A 13,618-nucleotide genomic window follows, 5' to 3' on the forward strand; every position below is an offset into this window, starting at 1 on the left:
ATGTAAATTTTTATGTACACCGTTAAAAAACACGTTTAAATGCCATTCCTGATTCCTATTTTTCATTTTAATGCAAAAACAATAAGTTGACAAGACAACAATTTTTCGATGGATCAACTATGTTCTCCTTGAAACAAGCTGTCAAGTATAAGAAGTGTAAGAAAGGCCGTGAAGTTATTTTTTTTTTTCAAAATTGATTTCAAAATCCATTTTGAATCCTTTGCGGTCGAACAAAGGGTCATTGCAGTCAGAAAAATAAGCTTTATCATTGTGAACAATAATATCAAAAAATTTAAGCTTAATTTTAGGAGCTCTCTATTTTTTTTTTATTTGACTCAAACTTTGTGGGGGCCTTCCCCTGTTTGAAAAATGTCGCACGTCGTACGAGTTGTCGCACGGTTTTGATTTTACCGTTTCGATATAGATTGGTCGAAAGGACGACAAACGTACGACAAACACTCGACCTGCCCGACATTGTTTTTTCCATCGATTTACCTTCAATTCGACGTCGATTATCGTCGACGCAAACAGTTTGACAGTTCTCTTCAGTTGATCTTGTTCGGACTTGATTGCAACCGAGTCGAACCGAGTTGTTGGTTTTAGGCTTTGGGAGGATTTTGGACAGTTTAAAGGTAAGTTGCGTTCTAGGTTGAACTACTTTTTCAGCTGGAAAGTTCCGGACGGAGTGGGCGACCGACCGAATCAAAGTGTCTTGTATTCCAGATTTCGGTCTTCGTAGCGGTATAGGAGGAAGAGGAGGAGGAGGAGGAGGACGGGAAATATGGTTTACTCGGCGGGCCATTCCAGTAGACGGGACGGGAAGGAACCAGTTTGCGATCGAGGAAGCGGTTGGTGAGTCATGTTTTAGAAACGATGGAGGAGGTGTGCTGAAAGTGCGATTGGACGATCGAAATTAAAAATAGGATGAATAGAACATCACAAATTCTTAACTTTTCAATCCAATAATTTCAAACAGAGAAATAAAAAAAATCTAAAATACTAAAGCTTTAAAAAAACTTCAACGCTGATTTGACTTGATAATTGTAAAATTAAATTATAAAGTTGTTTTTCCTTATTTAAAATTCTAGCATTCCAGAACTTAAGAATGCAAGAATTTGAAAATTCTAAATTTATTTAATTTCTTGATATTGTGCAAATTTTTAAAAAAAATATTTTTTTTTTAATTTATTATTTCTTAAAATTCTCAAAGTCTACAAATATTAAAAAAAATGAAATTCTAAAATATGAAAATTAAGAAATTGACAAAAAATTAAATACTAAAAATCCCTTATTCTTAAATACTAAAATTCTTAAATTCATAAATAATAAAAATCTAACATTATAAAGTTCTTAAATTCCCAAAACGTTAATCGCACGAGTTGGAATTTTGAATTCGAAAATTCTAAAAATTATAAGTTCTTAAATTCAAAATTGTAAATTCTAAAAATACTAAAATTCAAATAATTCATAAATTTAAATAAAAAAAATACAAATTCTAAAAATTATAAACATTTGAAAAATAAAAAAAATACAAAGTACAAAAATTATAAAAATAAAAAACAAAATATATTTTTTTAAGTTTTAAAAATGTTAAAGTTTTTAATCTCTTTTAAATATTTTAAATATTTAGAAATTCTTTTAAAAAATCTAAAAATTCTTAAATTTTAAAATTTTAAAATGAAAAAAAACTACAATCTATCATTTTTGAAAATTTTCAAGGATTTTACAATGTAAAAATAAAAAAAAATTGTCTACTAAAAAACAGGAGTTAGGAGTTTTAGAATTTTAGAATTTTAGAATTTTAGAATTTTAGAATTTTAGAATTTTAGAATTTTAGAATTTTAGAATTTTAGAATTTTAGAATTTTAGAATTTTAGAATTTTAGAATTTTAGAATTTTAGAATTTTAGAATTTTAGAATTTCAGAATTTTAGAATTTTAGAATTTTAGAATTTTAGAATTTTAGAATTTTAGAATTTTAGAATTTTAGAATTTTAGAATTTTAGAATTTTAGAATTTTAGAATTTTAGAATTTTAGAATTTTAGAATTTTAGAATTTTAGAATTTTAGAATTTTAGAATTTTAGAATTTTAGAATTTTAGAATTTCAGAATTTTAGAATTTTAGAATTTTAGAATTTTAGAATTTTAGAATTTTAGAATTTTAGAATTTTAGAATTTTAGAATTTTAGAATTTTAGAATTTTAGAATTTTAGAATTTTAGAATTTTAGAATTTTAGAATTTTAGAATTTTAGAATTTTAGAATTTTAGAATTTTAGAATTTTAGAATTTTAGAATTTTAGAATTTTAGAATTTTAGAATTTTAGAATTTTAGAATTTTAGAATTTTAGAATTTTAGAATTTTAGAATTTGATGATGAGATGATGATTTGATTGATGAGATTGGGTCATATAAAAATGCTGATATTTGTAAACGTTTGATCATTAAATGTTTTTAGCATTCTCAAATTTGGTACAATTAAAAATAATAATATTTTCAGATTTTAAAACTATTTGCAATAATCTGAGTTTTGTACGTTTTTGTATTAAATTATTTTAGATGTTTTCATTTATAATTGATTACTTTTTCAAAACAACCAATGCGCCATGGGTTTCCTATGTACATAGGACCTTTTGTAAAAGTAATCAAGAATTCATAAATTTAGTTTTTCTTTTACAGTTCAAAAATACATATTTGAAATTTTATTGTCTTGAAATTTTATTATTATTATTATTGTAATCAGAATTTAATTTATAAATTCTTGCCAATTGTTGACTGATGATGTATTTTGTCAGGCAACAAACATATTCCAATCTGATCTTGCCGGAAACCATGCATCCCCGTGTGGCCCCGCGTGGCTTTCGTAGAACCTACGGAAGCAGCCACGTTTTCTCGTACTCGTACTCCACAAACCCACGTTGTCTCGTACTCCGGTAAACATCAATCCGTCGGAGATCCAAGATTGGCGTCGCATCCGGGTTTCGATCAGCTCGTCGATTAGCAAAAGTTCAACACGACCAAGATGCTGCCACGGCCGCCTCAGAAGAACACCAACATCCAAGCCGGAAGCTGCGGTCAAGGCAAATCCCGAAGAAAGCCAAGTTGGAGAAGAATCGGCGATTCGCAAGTGAAATTAGGTGAACAAGTGAATATTTTTGTAAAATTTTTACAGATTGAATAAAAAAAAAACAACAAAAACAAAACAACAGTTTTTTCAACTGCAACATAACCTAAAAATCCGAAATGACAGCACACGACAATAGCACGACATTCTAAATAACAAAACCGTGCGACGTCAGTCGAATGTCGTACGACAATGTCGTACAATTTCGATCATCGATCGCACGACAAATACGACATTTTGGTGCAAAAACGTATGACATTCGTGCGAAAGTCGCACGACATTGTCGTGCGACGTCGTACAATTGCACGGACGACAAACGACAGATGTCTGACGGACTTTTCAGTCAGGGGATCCCTATGACCGAAGAATCCATTTGTGTGTGGTTTACCCAGGGGGTAGCGAAGAAGCCGCCATCTTGGAAGTTCAGATAACAAACACTAAGAATCAGTATTATACATATTACTTTGGTAACACGAAGTGTGTTATCCTGGTTAAACTCAAAAGTACCATGCAAATATGTAAAACCAAACTGAAAAATGTGTAATGCCGATTCTTAGTGTACGGGTGCACTGTTTGATCGACCCAAAGAAAAAAAGCAAAAAAAGGTAAACAGAAAAATCACTTTTTTCGATATGAATTTTCAGCCAATATTGGGATGGAATCTCCAAGGATATGATAGAATTCCAGAGTTTTTTTTGAAAAGGTCCTATAAGCTATTGTCTTTCATATGTTTATAGGACCTAATCAAAAAAAAGTCGAGAATTTACCATCAGCAACACAATTCACGTGTTTTTTTCAGATATTTATCGTTTGAATTGCGGGAAATTTGAAAATCAAAAACCCAAACAATGATTTGTTATGGGCTACCATTTGACAGTTAGTGCTTTTGTTGTGGGCTCTCATTTGACAACCGTGCTAATGTCGACTCAGTGGGATTCAGATTCAGCGGGCAAAATTACATGGAAAAACATATATTTGGACAATTTTCGAAATTCGTTAGAGTGGTCCCATAAGGGTTTCCCTTGAAAATTAGACTATTTCAAATGAAGATATCTCAAGTTTAAAGAAAAACACCCCAGAAATTTTTTCTGCGTTTGTAGTGCTGAATCTCCTCTTTCAAATGCAACTTAGCGCTTAAAATTTGGCTTGCGCCTTTTCGAGATATTTAAGTTTTAAATTTGCATCCCATACCTTAAAATCGCTGTAACTTTTGACCCTTAAGTCCAAATTGACTTGTCAAATAATAAAAATGATTGTTTTTTAGAGTTCTAAAAGTGCCCTCAATACCACTTTTCTCTAAAACTTAACCCTGAATTGCCACGTTAAAAAAACAGATTTTTGAAGGTTTGCTCAGATGCTTTCTATAAATTTGGTCGTAGAAGGCGTAGATTACGAGATAAAATTGTGGTGTCTTGGACAAAGTTACTTGAATTGGCAAGCCCAACAACTTTCTAGAAGACAAAAAAATTCCCAAAAATACTCCTGAAAAGTTAGATTTCCAAAATCACCCTAATAGTGAACCACCCTAATTTCCAACCAAACCAAAAGTTGCCCCTTTCCATATGCAACAACTCTTCTGAAGACACCAAAGCTCCAAAACTTCATCATTTTACGGAAAATCCATTTTCCACTTAATTTTGCGATCTGGACCACTGTGCAGTGGCTTAACGGAGCACATAGACCAGAGCTTTTGCACCAAGAATTATGTTGAAAAACTCCTGAAATTTTCCGATCTCTTCGAAAACAATATTTTTAAATTGTTTGAAGCAAGACTAACATTTCAAAAGGGCGTAATATTGAATGTTTGAATTTCTTCAGAACACTTCCACAATCAAAAGATAACTTTGAAAAAAATAGTAATGTAAATTGTATAAATATAAAAAAATGTGCGACATGAAAAAAGTTTACAGCGGACTACTGAGAAGTTCATACTTTTTGGAACACTCTACTGCCAGAAGCAGCCACATCTTTCCGCGAAACTCATTCCGTGATTACTTCCTGGGATCTCGGGCAACACTCGAAAAACGTTCTTTTTTGTCTAAAATTATTCACAAGTAAATTATTTGCTTATATATCCCACAGACTGTGCCAAACCCTTTTTCTAGGAACACATTAGGGGGATTCATCCCGCGACAACGGTGACGATCACACTGTCAATGCTTATCACGTGCACCCCTTAAGCAGGCAGATCTTCTCATGTGTGAGATATGCCAGCTTATTTTATGCTACAGTGTGTTTGTGCTGAGTGTTTGGTTGGGGGGGTGGTGTTCGTTCCACGTGTCACGGGTTTCATCACTTGGGGTGACAATTTCACTCTTTTTTTTCTTTTTTTTTGCTCTTCAGTTGTGAAACAAAACAAACCTGGACGAGCTGCTTCAATTTTACTAATGCTTATTTTTCACAAATACTTTTTTAATTTAAATTTTTAATTACTCCCCCTTGTAGCGTTCGGTCCGGTAATTGACGGAGTCAGTTTGCTGAACCTCGGCGGATAAAGATCACCCATCCAGAGTGAGTGACAGAGTTCTCTATTCAATGCACCACAATTTTTGAAAGATTGCTCAAGACTCAGGAGGGGACATAAAAACGCACTCTTCAGATCATAATCTAACCTCTTCAGCATATGCGTCAGCATGCATAAATTACGTACTTTTTTTGGGCTGGTTTTTAGAACTGCTTGAACTTATCAGGCACCTCTATGTGCAGAGTTCATCTTATGCTACAAATCGGAGCAACTAAAGTAGACGAGGGTGTAACACTTAAAAACTTCAATTTGCGTCAAGCGAAACCTTTTCTGGGTGAGCTTCAAAAAGAAAGGTTCGCTAAAGACTACCCTAGGAGCGATTACAGAGTGACTCATGTAAAGTTACGTTATGTTTCTTTGAACTTTTTTCAACTACTTCTGAAAAAATAAAACTACCAAACTTACCACCACTTACCCTAGCCCTACCAAAACTATACCCAAACATCATCTTATTTGACCTCTTTCCGTGCATTTTTGTCCTTTTTCCAACCATTCGTTTAACTCGCTGTCAGAGCAAGAAAAAAAATGGTTAAAACTTTTAACAATAGAGTTCTCCTTTCCTGTTCACTACCTTCGTTGCCCCGACACACGTGTGGGACTCTGCACAAAAACACACCTGGACGGATGTTCCAATCACTGCTAGAAGCTGCTGCTGTTGATGAGGACACATCTGAGGGTGAGATCAGAACCTATATCGTGTCGATGCTGATTCCGGTACATTCGCCCCGTGAACAGTTGTAGGAGGATCAAATTATGGGCAGTCACGTGGTTTGAACTCTTGTGCTGACTAATCGAAAAAGTTCTTTTTTTTTATTTTTCAAAATGTATCATTAAAGCAATTTATCGAACCATTTTGATGAAAAACATAAATAAATTTAATCTAGAACCACGCAAAACTTTTCCAGATTTTTATTTTGAAAATGTTAGCACTAAAATTTAAACTTTAAGCAAATGTCAAAAATGAAAAACTATAGGATTTTTTTCAGAATATCTAAGATATGTTTGTGACTTTTCTTCATAAACATATTTTAGAAATGCAAAAAATACATTACAATGAATTGCCTAAAAATGCCTATAACTTGAAAACGGTGCTCTTTATTAAAAAAAATATGATAAAATTTGTTTTTCCTTTTAAACATATTTTTCCTCACAATTTTAGTTTCTTTTTTTCCAAAAAATCACATTTTTTAAATTATACATATTTACGATTTGGTGTCTTAGGTAGAGTTGTAGGCATTGATGAGGATTAGAAAGAAAAAAATAGTTAGATGGAAACATGTTTTTTTGCAGATTTTTCAACTAATTTTTTGTCTTGAAAATTAAATTTTTGAAAAAGGTATTTTTAGTTTTGGTGTTTTTAATATGTTTCTGGGGACAATTAAGGGCAAAAAAATTGCCTCCGAGTAATCTCATACCTGCCGCTTTTTATAAGTAAAATCGAATTTACAATCGAAGAGTCCATTACAAACATTCAGATAAAGTGCACCGTTTTCGAGATGTTACGTAAAGTTTGATTTCAACTCAAATTTAGCAGATTTGATTTTTTGTTTTGTTTAAGAAACATTGAAGATTGGACCTTTGATGCTGAGATACAGCGGGTAAATAAAAAATTAAACACTTCTGCTTCTGGATTTAAATTTAATTTAAAAATGTCCAATGAACAAAATACCCCTGACTTCAGGAGGTTGCAAAACTACCCAAAAAATGGATTTGGACCTTTTAAAAAAAATCGAGCCATGTTAAACTTTCTGATCATCTCAAAACAAAATTTAAAAATGTTGGAATCAATAATTACATTTCAAATAGTGCCAAATTCCCTTAAACTTTAAAAAAAAATCAAATAAAAAATAGAGTTTTTGGAAAACAGTTTTTTTGTGAAAAAAAAATCCGCGTTCGTTCTGAATAGCCCTCATACAACTCTGCCGAAGACACAAAATCGATTAGAAAACTCCTTCAAAAGATACAGATTTTCGAATATTTGCGTATCATATTGTGTGGACAGCTGTCAAAGTTGTATGGTGACGTGTATGGGTGAACCCTGCGTGCTGAATAGTGGTTCGCAAAACGGCCTCAATTTTGAACTGTCAAAGTGGAACCAATTTACTGTTTGCCAAAAGTAGAGAGTGTTGTTATAGATCATTAAAAATTGTTTTTTTTTAGCGAGATAAAAAATGTGTGGTTTTTGAGGACCTAAAGTTAAAGTCGAGAAATCTTAAGAAGGTTGAAGGCGAGATTGTAACTTTTTAAAATTATGAATGGAAGTTGTTTATGGAGTAGATGGGGTTGTTTCGATCCAGAAGCTGTACACAGCAAAAAAAGTAGTAATCCAGCTGCGTGTGAAAGGCCTGGGTGTAAAATAAATATTGTATTATTTTATGCAATTTTATGTGATTTTACATCCTGAAATATGTAGCCCATCAGTATGGGAAACATACTTGACCGAAATGTCAAGCTCATATATGCGTTTATCCTTTCAGCTTTACATCGGTCTGATGGCCGACTGGGCTAAGGCGCCAGCTCTTACTGTTTGTGCTGGGTTTGAATCCCGTCGGTTGCAATTTTTTTTGTGTTTGCAAAAATTGAACATTCAGTGTGTAATATTAAGTGTTTATTTTGACGAAGGTGATGTGCATGCTTTTGCATGCGATTTTACCATCGGATTTTTTGCTGTGTATTTATCTAACTAATGTATTTGAAAACTAACTGGTTTAGTGAAAATCTTCTCTGTTTGTTGGATCAGCTTCGCAAGAATAAGCGATGTTTACTTGCTGGACCAGGAAGAGCTGCATGATTCCAAAATCAGCCTGGGAATTTATCTACGACATCGCAAAATGACACTCTCGCCGCCGTTCTTCGTCCCCATAAAAATGAAAAACCTCTTCTAACCGATCGAAACTTGAAAACACACACAATTTTCCAGCAAAAAATGACAAAAACTTGATAAAATAAAACACATACAACTGTTTATAAAACAGCTCAATTATCAGTAAGGAAAAAGTCATGCTTGTGCTTGAACAGCCTCTTACTTCGTGAAGTAAACAAAGTGGGATCATTCGAAAAACACGTTACGCATTCTCTCTATTCATTACCCAGGGTAAACCATAATCCAAAATGGCTTCTCTGGTCATAGGGTTTTTTTTTGTAAATTTAAAATAAAGTTTGATTAACTAGCTTTATTTATCAAGAACGTAAAATTTTCCATGAAAATTATATTTTATTTGCTTTTATTTTAAAACTTCATCCACATTTTCATAAATTTACAAATGAGAAAAATCTCTAAATTTCAAAATTGATTAAATAATGTAGTAATAGAATATTTTATTCACAAGTGTCAATTATTTCTTTGTTGTTTAGAAAATGGATTACCTTTCTTACAGAAAATTTCGATTTTTCCATATCTTTTGAAAACGCATCATAAATGGGACCAATCTCTAAAATCAATATCATCATTACACACCGAGTCTCCTCCGAAGCGCCCAAACACAACAGAATCACACCCTTGGTATTAAATGTTTGCTGTTGACTGCCAATTCAAGATCCATGAAAACGACCTTGGAGTGAATTTTTCGGAAAAATCAATACCTGCGGTTGCGAAAAAAAATCTACATCAAACAAAGAAAAGTGCCTTTTCAATGGATGGCATCGCGTCTTTACAATTTGGTCTCACAACCCTCACAGCAAACAAACACATTGTTTACTGTGTTGCTTCTCCGTATGAATGAAATGTAGGTTCATTGTAAATAGCTAGAACTAATCGATTGCTCGAAAACAAGATCAGATTACTTTCTTTCGGAATGTTCGATCAAATTTGAAGTTTGTTTTAAAAATATATAATGTCAAAAATAAGAAATTATCATCATTTGAAAATATAAAAGGAAACTACATTTGACTATCCCAAATTTCATTTTAACTATCCGGAGATTTGATTACCCGAAAATTTGATTATCCGAACACTTAATTATCCAAACATTCGATTATCCAAAGTGAAATATTTGCGAGAACTTTTGATAACCCAGTCCAATTTAGAAGAGAAAAATATCCATCAAATCCGAGTTCGACTGAATGTTCCAAAAACCAGTTTCATGCCACGTGTCCTACCCGTTTCCTACGAATTTATACAAAATTTAATGATACTCGAGACAATGCCAAATCGGACCATTCTGGGGTTCTGTTTACGGCGCGTCTCGTTCTGCCTGTTTAGGGAAAGTGTCCTCCCTTCTCCAGTTAAGGGTGCGCACGTCACACGTGGAACACCTGGTCCCTGAACCTATATTATTGATGGCGAGGAACGATTCCTTTTCCCTCCCTTTCTTCGGTAGGACCCAAGACGGCTTCTTTGTTCGTCCCTCGGAAGGGTCCAGGAATCCTGTGCCGTAATCGGTGATGTGATGGGTATGTGCGTGTGTCCAATTGGCCATTGTCAACTACCGGTTCGCTGCTGGAGCCATTTATTTGCCACCTTGCCATACACCGGGGTCTACCGGGTTGACTTGCCGATGGTCCGTAATTCTGAGGAATAATGGAAAGAGAGAAAAAAAAATGAAGAAGCTACACGGCAGTAGGACGAAGTGCGCACGTGTGCGTTTTAAATCAATTGTTTGGACGACGAAAACTAAAAAGTAACACCTTTCGCTGTTTGCTGCCGAGATTTAATTTATAACCCAAGAAAGGACCATGTTTGGTAGATGCGATTTGTTTTAGTTTCCAGCTGGCACATTAATTTTCTTTTCCTTTTTCATTATCCCCCTTAAAACATATTCTTTAACACAATTTTAGATATCAAAGTTATGTTAATGTTTTAGTTATTTTTTTTTTCAAAAAATTATGAATAAGTTTGCAAAACTTGAATTCAAACCATTTAATGGTCATAATTATGACCATTTCTTGACTTTTTTTTGATAAGGTCCTATAAACAAATGTAAACATTGAGTGTATCCCTTTCACACCTTATGTCAAAGTCCATCGGAGTAAGCGGGAGACACTCAATGTTTACATTTGTTTATAGGACCTTATCAAAAAAAAGTCAAGATTTAATGATTTGAATTCAATTTTTGCAAACTTATTCATAATTTTATGAAAAAAAAACTAGACAAAAAGTAATTTCTAGTTGGAATCCAATGAGACAGCTTATTTACATAAGAAAACGATCATGTTGCCTACCTTCAGGCATTTGCAGCTGTGACACTTTGTGATCGTCTGTGACAAATCATTAGCTAATACACAAACCTTTCCTAAAAATTCCTGGATAAAAATTAGGCTGCGTGCATTCGCTCATAATGCCAAATATTTTCCAAATATGAGGTAACATGGATTCTGATTTTTTTCGGTGATTGCAGTTTATCTCTAGAGTTTTTTTTTTTTTTTTTTTTTTTTGGAAAAGGTCCTATAAACATATGAAACACAATCAGGGATGGAATAATCGCAAAAAAATCATTTTCGCTTGCGAACTTTTTTCACCCGCGAAAGAGAGAGGAGGCAAATCACGTAAAAAAAAATCGCTCCCGAAATTCTCCAAGAAAATCAATCTGCTGATGATTTTTCGTGAATTTCCTTGCCAGCACCACTTAAAAATATTTATTTCACTTTGTTTACACATATTGCCCATCTACAAAATTTTACAGGTCATTTTTCGACGTGTGACGTTACACTTGCAACTGTAGTAGTGAAAAAGATGTTCCGCCGAATAATCATGATGATGATTTTTTTAGATTCCTTTTACCGATCTTTCGTGCGCGAGAGAGGAGAGCCATGCTCCCTGCGATTTTTTTCTCTTGATGAACGTCCAATGATTTTCTTTTGATGATGATTATTCCATCGCTGAACACAATAGTTTATTGGACCTTTAAATTAAATTTTCAGATTAAAAATTTAGATATTCATTTAAATTAAAATATGCACTTTAATAGGTCCAATAAAAATTCTTATTAAGTTAAATCATTCATTCACTCATTTTCCTGAAGCAATAAAAAATATATTTTAGGAACTATATAATTATGACAACATTGAAACCTTGCAAAATAAAGCCAAAGGGCCGTAGTGGGTTTGTAAACAAAGAGTGCATCCCTTTCATGTAAAATCCAGAGTTTTTTTTTTTTTTTTTTTGAGAAGGTCCTATAAGCTATTGTCTTTCATATGTTTATAGGACCTAATCAAAAAAATATCGAGAAATGTAAACTCTATGTTTACAAACCCACAACGGCCCTTTTGCATTGTTTTGCTAGAAACCCAGTTTTTTCTTCAAATGTGCATTAACCCTTTCGAGCCTGAATTTTCAAAAAAAAAATTTTAATCTGATGATGGGAAAATGATTTTTAAGACCATACGAAAATTATAGGCTAGTTTTGAAAATTTTCATTTTTGGGTCATATATGACCCATCAGGCTTGAAAGGGTTAAACAAAATTTTCTGTTTTTGGGTGTTTTTGAAAGTTTTTGGTAAGCTTTCCAATAAAAAATACTATTCTATTTTTGTATTTTTGTATTTTTGTATTTTTGTATTTTTGTATTTTTGTATTTTTGTATTTTTGTATTTTTGTATTTTTGTATTTTTGTATTTTTGTATTTTTGTATTTTTGTATTTTTGTATTTTTGTATTTTTGTATTTTTGTATTTTTGTATTTTTGTATTTTTGTATTTTTGTATTTTTGTATTTTTGTATTTTTGTATTTTTGTATTTTTGTATTTTTGTATTTTTGTATTTTGGTATATTTGTATTTTTGTATTTTCGTATTTTTGTATTTTTGTATTTTTGTATTTTTGTATTTTTGTATTTTTGTATTTTTGTATTTTTGTATTTTTGTATTTTTGTATTTTTGTATTTTTGTATTTTTGTATTTTTGTATTTTTGTATTTTTGTATTTTGTATTTTTGTATTTTTGTATTTTTGTATTTTTGTATTTTTGTATTTTTGTATTTTTGTATTTTTGTATTTTTGTATTTTTGTATTTTTGTATTTTTGTATTTTTGTATTTTTGTATTTTTGTATTTTTGTTTTTTTTTTGTATTTTTGTATTTTTGTATTTTTGTATTTTGTATTTTTGTATTTTTGTATTTTTGTATTTTTGTATTTTTGTATTTTTGTATTTTTGTATTTTTGTATTTTTGTATTTTTGTATTTTTGTATTTTTGTATTTTTGTATTTTTGTATTTTTGTATTTTTGTATTTTTGTATTTTTGTATTTTTGTATTTTTGTATTTTTGTATTTTTGTATTTTTGTATTTTTGTATTTTTGTATTTTTGTATTTTTGTATTTTTGTATTTTTGTATTTTTGTATTTTTGTATTTTTGTATTTTTGTATTTTTGTATTTTTGTATTTTTGTATTTTTGTATTTTTGTATTTTTGTATTTTTGTATTTTTGTATTTTTGTATTTTTGTATTTTTGTATTTTTGTATTTTTGTATTTTTGTATTTTTGTATTTTTGTATTTTTGTATTTTTGTATTTTTGTATTTTTGTATTTTTGTATTTTTGTATTTTTGTATTTTTGTATTTTTGTATTTTTGTATTTTTGTATTTTTGTATTTTTGTATTTTTGTATTTTTGTATTTTTGTATTTTTGTATTTTTGTATTTTTGTATTTTTGTATTTTTGTATTTTTGTATTTTTGTATTTTTGTATTTTTGTATTTTTGTATTTTTGTATTTTTGTATTTTTGTATTTTTGTATTTTTGTATTTTTGTATTTTTGTATTTTTGTATTTTTGTATTTTTGTATTTTTGTATTTTTGTATTTTTGTATTTTTGTATTTTTGTATTTTTGTATTTTTGTATTTTTGTATTTTTGTATTTTTGTATTTTTGTATTTTTGTATTTTTGTATTTTTGTATTTTTGTATTTTTGTATTTTTGTATTTTTGTATTTTTGTATTTTTGTATTTTTGTATTTTTGTATTTTTGTATTTTTGTATTTTTGTATTTTTGTATTTTTGTATTTTTGTATTTTTGTATTTTTGTATTTTTGTATTTTTGTATTT

Source organism: Culex pipiens, chromosome 2 (genome assembly GCF_016801865.2).
Source record: "Culex pipiens pallens isolate TS chromosome 2, TS_CPP_V2, whole genome shotgun sequence".
NCBI classification, from domain to species: domain Eukaryota; kingdom Metazoa; phylum Arthropoda; class Insecta; order Diptera; family Culicidae; genus Culex; species Culex pipiens.